Raw genomic sequence first — 8,960 nt, 5'->3', positions numbered from 1 at the left:
TGCATAATGTGTTTCACGTGTCTGTTTTGAGGGGCTAAAAATGTCATCCATTACATGTAGTTCTGTATCCATTGCATAAGATTAGAGATGATCTTTCGTGTGAGGAGGAAGCTGAGGTTATCTTAGCTCAAGAGGAGCGAGTTTTGAGGAAGAATACCATTCCGTTTGTGAAGGTTTTGTGGAAAAATCATTCGGAGAGAGAGGCTACTTGGGAATTAGAAGAATCTATTCGTGAGAAATATCCGTATTTATTCGATTTAGGTATGAATATTTAGTTTCGTCAGATTTCGGGGACGGAACCCTTTTTAATGGGGTATATATGTAATATACAAGAATTTTAATAATAATAATAATAATAATAATAATAAGTTTTGGATTAGATTTGGAATAAAAATAAGTTATCAAATATATTGATTGAATTAGAAAAGGAAAAGGAATGATCATAATGTGTAGTTAATTATTATAATTCTAATTCCACTAGTCAGAGGATATCTTTTCTAATATATATATATATATATATATTAATAAACACATATTATTTAGTGCTAGAGTAAAAAGAGAGAAAGAAAAACCTAAGGCTGCGCGGCGGAGGAGAGAAGCATAACAAAGGGACGATCAGGCGGGCGGTTGATTGTGCAATTTGTTGATACTTTTTTCTATACGATTACATCGAGAGCAGGTACTACTAGTATAGTTTTGGGTAATTAATTAAATTAGTTTATAGTGCATAATATTTTATGAAATCTACATAATTATGTGTGTCAGTATTAAAGCCATTCTTTAGGTTTTAATGTTATTATATTGTGTGCATACATGATAACATAACTTGGTACACTTTGTTATTTTATATTATATTTATTTGATTTTGAATTGGTTCATTACTTAATTAGTACAATTATACGTCTCTGTAATTCACTCACTTGTGAATTTTATGTTTCAAAATTTAAAGATTAAAAATTATGTATTTAATAATTAGACATAGCCTTTGTTTAGTCTTTATATAAATGACTTGAATTTGATTATATAAAATTTTGAAGTTATGTGATTTTTTTTGGTATGCTCATTATGTGCATCATAATATAATTTAGTTATATATGTATTAAGAGTGGTTAAAGTTATTTAAGTATTAACATATTTTATGCCAGTGAATATACATGTTTATTAAGATATAGACATTGTTTAATTAAATATTTATTTCTTACTTTTACTTGTGTTTTGACTTGTTATTAAATTATTATACTAACTTTTGAACCCTCTGATGCATAGTCATGTGTCAAGGTCTATGGTAGTTTGTTTGTTATTTTTATTAGGATAAATCACCTACATGTACACCAGTATATATATGCATTCATGTTAAACTGATCAACAATGTGGTTGTTGTATCGAGTAGTGATGTCAACTGAGGCTAGGCAAGTAACGGGATTATATATATATATATATATATTATCATTAATGATTAATTAATAAATGATTATATAAAATATATATTAATTTTATATTTAAAAAATTTATTTAGATTTCGGGCTGTTGAGTGGCATTTATGACACTTTATTACGCTCTAATAAGCTTTGAATTGATGCATTTGTACTCAAGTTATTATGTGTTTTAATGTGTTTTCTATTATTTTTGCATTTCAGGCACTATTCCGGTAATCGGGTGAATTAGCATTATTTTGGTGCTAATTTGGTGTCCATGTGGTGTTGGAATAAAACCTTGTGGAAAGCCGGCTCAAAGCAGCAAGATTTAAGAAGAAATCTGAGTTTTTCCCAGAAGGACGGTGCGCCCGCGCTGTGATAGCGCGCGGCCACGCCGGGGTTCCAGAAATGAAGCGTGCCCGCGCTGTGATAGCGCGCGGCCGCACCGAAGCCGAATTTCAGAATCCTGTTTCTACTACAATTCTAAAAGGGAAGGTTTCCAGATTGTTGAGGGCTGCTATATATATTCATATTAGGTCGTTTTTAATATATATCAAGTCAGAGACGGACCAGAGCACAAGGAGAAGACGGCAAGAGACCTTTAGCACAATTCAATAAAGGCGAAGACAATCTAGTTTATTCTTGTGAATCTTTGTTTTGAGTTGTAATTTGGATGCTTGTTTATTATTTTGCTGAACCTATACTCTTGTTTGTACTTGGTTTTATTTATTAGTATAAAGACTACATTTGTTATATCATGTTTTCATCAGAACCCACGTTGATGATGAGTCCGATTATGGGCTAATCGTTATCATGGGGTTCTAGCGGATTTATTTATGGATTTCTTTAGTTAAATTATTTGATGCCTTAGTATGTGGTGATTGTATGATATCCTAGTGTTGATTGTGCGTATTCGTCTTATGAGCGTCGTAAACTTATAAGATAGTGTGTTAATTCTTAATGAAGCAAAAGTGAATTTAAGGATTTAGAACTTGCCATGCTAGCATAGGTTCATGTATGTGTCATGCATGATTCGTAGGTAATTTTAACCATCTTACTTGCCCTATGTAATCAAGATAGATAACTTGTGCTTAAACCGTTATGTTGTCAAATTCTATAGACATATATGGTCTCAATATAATTGGTGCATATTCAGCTTCCATCTCTTTTGTGGATGTCTGGTAGAATGGTACTCGTGCAACGAAAGTTGGCGTTTATCAGTTTCGTGTTAACTGATTAGTGTCATCACCATTGCATGCTAAGGTTAAGATTAATAAGGCTATTGAATGAAGTATTCAATGAAGTTAGAATCCCATGTTTGTCATATATATCAATTCAGTAAATTTTATTCTCGTAGTTATAATTGTTAGCATAATTCTTAGTTATAAACAATCTCAATTTGTTATCGTCTTAGTATTGGATAATAACCATACATTGTTGCTTAGGTGCATAAATTAAATAGTTAACCAATACAGTCTTTGTGGGAATGAACTAGAAAAGATTCTATACTACTTGCGAACTCATATACTTGCGTGTATTATTAGCACGTGTTTAGCGACTAACAAGTTTTTGGCGCCGCTGCCGGGGACTGCAGTGTTAATTTATAGTTTATGTGCTTTCCATCAGTGGTCGTTAAAGTTCATTGACTTAGACATTGTTACTTATTTGTTCCTTGTCTGGTTTCAAGTACTCTAGTGAGGGTGTATGCATACGCGTTCGCGTACTCGTAAGAGAACACTGGATAAAGCCGTGGAAGAACTTGTGGTAGTTCGTAGGGAAGTTTTTTAGGAATAAAAGAAGGTAGAAGAAGAAGAGAAAGTTGAAGAGCCAATTGTAGTAGCTATGGGTGATCAAGCGGAAAATCTGAAGGCTTTGTTGGACTATTCTAAGCCTAAGATTAATGACATTCAGTCTAGCATCAGCAGACCATCCATAAGGGCTAACACTTTTGAGATCAAGTCAAGCACGATTCAGATGATACAGAACTCAGTTTAGTTTGGGGTTCTCCAACTGAAGACCCCAACATGAACATCAGCGATTTCATCGAGATTTGTGACACTTTCAAGTTCAATAATGTGACTAAAGATGCTATCAAGCTACGACTCTTCCCATTCTCTCTGAGGGACAAAGCTAAGTGTTGGTTACACTCTGTACCAGTAGGGTCTATCACAACTTGGGAAGATCTTGCTCAAAAGTTTCTCACTAAATTCTTCCCCATGGAAAAGACTGCAACAATCAGGAATGCTTTTACACAGTTCGCGCAGCAAACTGGAGACTCTCTGTGTGGGGCTTCGGATCGATATAAGGAGATGCTAAGGAAGTGCCCACACCATGCCATGCCTGATTGGATGATTATTCACAGCTTCTACAATGGATTGGGTCCTAATTCTAGGCCCATGCTTGATGCAGCATCAGGAGGAGCCTTGTGGGCTAAGAGCTACGATGAAGCCTATGAACTTATTGAACTGATGGCTGCTAATAAGTATCAGAATCCTTTCCAGAGGCTGACTTAGTGGAAATTAACAGGAATTCTGGAGTTGGACACAACAACTGCTATCGTTGCCCAACTTAAGGCTTTGACAATGAAGGTGGACACTTTGGCTAATTATGGAGTTAATCAAATCACTAGTGTCTGTGAGCTTTGTGCTGGTGCCCATGAGACTGATCAGTGCACAATTTCTAGTGAATTAGCTCAGTTCATGAGCAACTTCCAGCGATCGCAGCAACCTATGCCAGCCACCTATCATCCTAACAGCCACAATCATCCTAATTTCAGTTGGAGCAACGCTCAGAATGCGGTTCAATAGCCTTATCAGCAGTATCCAGCTAAGCAGTACAACCCCCTGGTTTTCAGCAACCGCAGTATGCACCAAGACAACAACTCCAGCTACAACAAGCTAATGAAAAATCTGAATTAGAGGAGTTGAAGCTTATGTGCAAGAGTCAAGCTATTTCTATCAAGACCTTGGAAAATCAGATTGGGAAAATTGCCAATGCCTTGCTAAATCACCAAGCTGGTACATTGCCTAGTGACACTGAAGTGCCAGGAAAGAAAGAAGCTAAGGAGCAGGTAAAGGCAATCACTTTGAGGTATGGGAAGGTTACGAATCCCGAACGAACTCAAGAGTTGACTAAAGAAGCTGGGGCTAAGAAAGAAGCAAAGCAGCAGGATAAAGAAGTGGAATCAAGGAAGACTACTGTTGAGCACACTCCGCCTGAGGGTAATACATTGGATAAACAGATCTATCCTCCACCGCCTTTTCCTAAGCGGTTGCAGAAGAAAAAGCTGGACAAGCAATTTGAAAAGTTTCTGGAGGTGTTCAAGAAACTTCATATCAACATACCTTTCGCTGAGGCTCTCGAGCAGATGCCTAGTTATGAAAGTTTATGAAGGGTATTCTATCTCGGAAGGTAAAGCTAGATGATTTAGAGACTGTCGCTCTCAGGGAGGAATGCAGTGCTGTGCTGCAGCAAAAGTTGCCGTCAAACCTTAAAGATCCAGGAAGCTTCACTATTCCATGTACTATTGGAAAAGTGTCTTTTAACAGATGCTTATGTGACTTGGGAGCTAGCATCAATCTGATGCCTTTATCAATCTTCAAGCAGTTGGACTTACCTGATCCCAAGCCAACTTATATGACTTTACAGTTGGCCGACCGTTCTATTACATATCGGCGAGGTATTGTGGAGGATGTCTTGGTCAAGGTTGATAAACTCATCTTCCCTGCTGATTTTGTAATTCTTGATTTCGAGGAGGATAAGAAGATTCCCATAATCTTGGGAAGACCTTTCTCGGCAACTGGCCGAACCTTAATCGATGTATAGAAGGGTGAGCTTACAATGAGAGTTCTGGATCAGGATGTTACTTTCAATGTGTTCAATGCTATGAAATTTCCTACTGATAATGAGGAGTGCTTAAAAGTGGAGTTGGTCGATTCGGTGGTCACATCGGAACTTGATCAATTGCTAAGGTCTGATGCCTTAGAAAAAGCCTTATTGGGGAATTCAGATAGTGAAGATGACGAAGGTGAAGAGCAATTGCAGTATTTGAATGCTTCTCCTTGGAAAAGGAAGATTGATATGCCTTTTGAATCTCTTGGAATGGAGGAATTGAACAAAGCTCCCAAACGCCTCAAGCCTTCTATTGAGGAAGCTCCATCTCTTGAGCTTAAGCCTTTACCTGAACATTTGAGGTATGCGTTTTTAGGTGATGCATCTACTCTACCTGTTATTATTGCATCTGACCTTTCAGGTAGTGATGAGGAAAAGCTTTTGAGGATTCTGAGAGAGTTCAAGTCGGCAATAGGATGGACTATAGCAGATATCAAGGAGATCAGCCCTTCTTACTGTATGCATAAAATTCTGCTAGAGGAAGGTAGCAAGCCTACAGTTGAGCAGCAAAGAAGACTTAATCCTATCATGAAGGAAGTAGTGAAGAAGGAAATTCTGAAGTGCTTAGATACAGGGATCATCTATCCTATCTCTGACAGTTCATGGGTAAGCCCGATTCAATGTGTGCCAAAGAAAGGTGGAATTACTGTGGTAGCAAATGAGAAGAATGAGCTTATTCCTACACAGACAGTCACGGGGTGGAGAGTCTGTATGGAATATCGAAAGCTGAACAAAGCCACTATGAAGGACCATTTTCCATTGCCCTTCATTGATCAGATGCTTGACAGGTTGGCGGGCATGAGTATTACTGTCTTCTGGATGGCTATTCGGGTTACAATCAGATTTATATCACTCCAGAAGATCAGGAGAAGACTACCTTCAATTGTCTATTTGGTACTTTTGCCTTCAGACGAGTTTCTTTTGGTCTGTGTGGTGCACCAGCCACATTTCAGAGATGCATGATGGCCATCTTTTCTGACATGATTGGCCAGAATGTGGAGGTGTTCATGGAAGACTTCTCAGTCTTTGGCGATTCTTTTGATGAATGCTTGCAGAATCTGCATAATACCTATGCTAGAGATAAGCAGTAGTTGTGTATACCCTTAGTATAGGGGACCCAAAGGTGAACATTTTTTTTAACCGGGAGTCGATGTTCCCGAGTATAATATATGTATATTTATATATATATATAGTTTTCCATAACTATTAATCGAATAAGGTATATTCGATGGTTTTGAACAATAATCAAACTTATTTTCGATTATTCAAATAAGGATCGTACTTTCGTATAAGTATATCTTTTGTTATTTATTATTCGTTTCAAGTATGAGTTTTAAAACTTCTACTTCATTTATTTTATAAAGATTATCCTTAATGGGAATATTATTTAAATAATAATATTCAAATATTTTCCAACATATCGGGACTGATTTATTTTATTAAATCAACATTACTCCAAGCATTCTTAAAAATGTTTTCGAGTCTTCAAAATGATTTTAAAAAGTTAGATCGGATCCCAAAACTCGTTTTCAAATTTAAGATCTTCCTTTCGAAGGGGACTTGAATACTCGCTCAAAAATCTGAGGGATCCGGCTCTGTGGTGTATTTTATATTCGCAACGAGGTTGCTGTTTTGAGAAAACAATTTGATAACTTGCCCAATATTCGGAAAGTAAGTCCATCTAATTGAGTCGGCATAAGCGCAGGCCGGGGTACGGTCTATGAAGGTGTAAGAGGCTGGGTGACAGTCCATCCACGCTTGAGTGGCCGGGTAACGGTCTAGCACGAGGTCCTAATGCGGCCAGGGTGATGACCGGCGAGGAATTCATCCATCTACAGTAGAAAAGGTTACTTAACGGGTATCTTTGCCTGATTAGCAAGATATCGGGTTTATGCCAAAATTTTCTTCTTTCCAAATTCATTGGGTATTATAACTCTGTTTATACTTTACATAACAGAGGGTTTTAAGGAATGTATGAGATATATATATAGGTGTATATATATATCGAGAATTAATGAAGTATCTAGTAACTTCATTTCTTTAAATGATATTTCAAAGGTTGACTATATTCAAGTCTTATCTTGTAGTCTCATCTATGTGATGAACTTTTGAAACTGATTATACCTTGAACGATGGTAGTTCAAGCAGTATTCGGAAAAGATATAAGTATATTGGAGTATCTTGTAACTTCATCTTTTCAACTTATATCTAGTAAATAATTATCTTATGCATGATAAAGATTTTCAGATAACGTTGAGACAAGGTTAGATATATGAGATCACCTTACAACGATATTTTTATACATTTATAAACTAGAACTCTGTGTATATTATGCATGGAAGAGGACTTCCAAGATTTTGAAAAGTATATATACATATATACTAAATATTTTGCGACTTGGTCGCGTTAAGATATCAAATTTGGTTCATTTCATCTTGACCAAGACTTTCATGAGTAATATGAGAATGCTCATATATTGTTAATTATTATACATATTATTTCGGTGGGCTTGTTGCTTACCCTTGCTTTCTTCTTTCATCACACAACAACAGATAGACAAGATGAACAGGACCAAGCTCCCAATTCGCAAGCGGATAGGAAACGTTTCGCAGTTTTCTGTAGGCGTTGATGCCGCTGTAGCTGAGGTAAGATCTACCAATAGGCTAGGGTTTCAATTGTTGATGTACTAGACTTATGTATATTTATGAATTGTAATAATGGCAAAGAATATGTAAATTTATTCAGAAACCCTTTTTAGGTGTAATGACTTATAATTGTGGAATAAAATGACTTGTCTTATTTTTGGTATTCATCTCTGAGACTATAACTTGTTGTATGTGTGTTTATTGTGGGGTCACAATACACAGTAGTTGGTTGTTTATTAAGATTAAGTATTTTTAAGGGAAATGGAACTCATAACAACCCGGATCTCCGACCCCGGATTTGGGGTGTTACACAAATGGTCAAGCTGAGGTATCTAACAGAGAGATCAAGCGTATTTTGGAGAAAGGGGTATGTCCATCAAGGAAGGATTGGTCTTTGAAGCTTGATGAAGTTATTTGGGCGTATAGAACAACATATAAGACTCAATTAGGAATGTCGTCGTTCCAGTTGGTGTATGGTAAGGGGTGTCATTTGCCGGTGGAGCTCAAGCATAAAGCATATTGGGTTCTGAAGAAATTGAATCTGGACTTGGATGTAGCTGGAAAGAAGCGGATGCTTCAGTTAAATAAACTTGACGAGTTTTGACTTCAAGCTTATGAAAACAATAAGATGTATAAGGAGAAAGTCAAGAGGTGGCATGATCGGGGTCTAGTGTTCAAGAAATTTGTGCCACGGCAACAAGTTCTTTTATTCAACTCTTGTCTCCGTCTTTTTCCTGCAAAGTTAAAGTCAAGATGGTCAGGGCCCTTAATAATCAAAACTGTGTTTCCACATGGAGCGGTGGAAATTTTTGAAAATGATCCGGGCCAAGCATTTAAGGTAAATGGTAAACGGTTGAAGCATTATTATGGTGACATGGCAGATCGCGAGGTGGTTAGTGCCGTTTTATTATCCACTTGATCTCAATATTCTACGTCGAGCTAGCGACGTAAAAGAAGCTTCTTGGGAGGCAACCCAAGTGTAACACCCCCAGATCCGGGGTCGGGGATC

General features: G+C 37.0%; 1 non-coding gene across 1 annotated transcript; it reads right to left on the bottom strand.

Annotated features, from left to right (window-relative positions):
- Window positions 1-3,646: 3,646 nt before the first annotated feature.
- Window positions 3,647-3,753, bottom strand: LOC141683050 (small nucleolar RNA R71). The gene has a single exon (XR_012560082.1). It is a non-coding gene; the product is annotated as a small nucleolar RNA R71 (small nucleolar RNA).
- Window positions 3,754-8,960: the final 5,207 nt, after the last annotated feature.

Source organism: Apium graveolens, chromosome 1 (genome assembly GCF_009905375.1).
Source record: "Apium graveolens cultivar Ventura chromosome 1, ASM990537v1, whole genome shotgun sequence".
Classification (NCBI taxonomy): Eukaryota; Viridiplantae; Streptophyta; class Magnoliopsida; order Apiales; family Apiaceae; genus Apium; species Apium graveolens.
The sequence above is the reverse complement of the archived record's forward strand: the minus strand, read 5'-3'. Positions and strand labels throughout refer to the sequence as shown.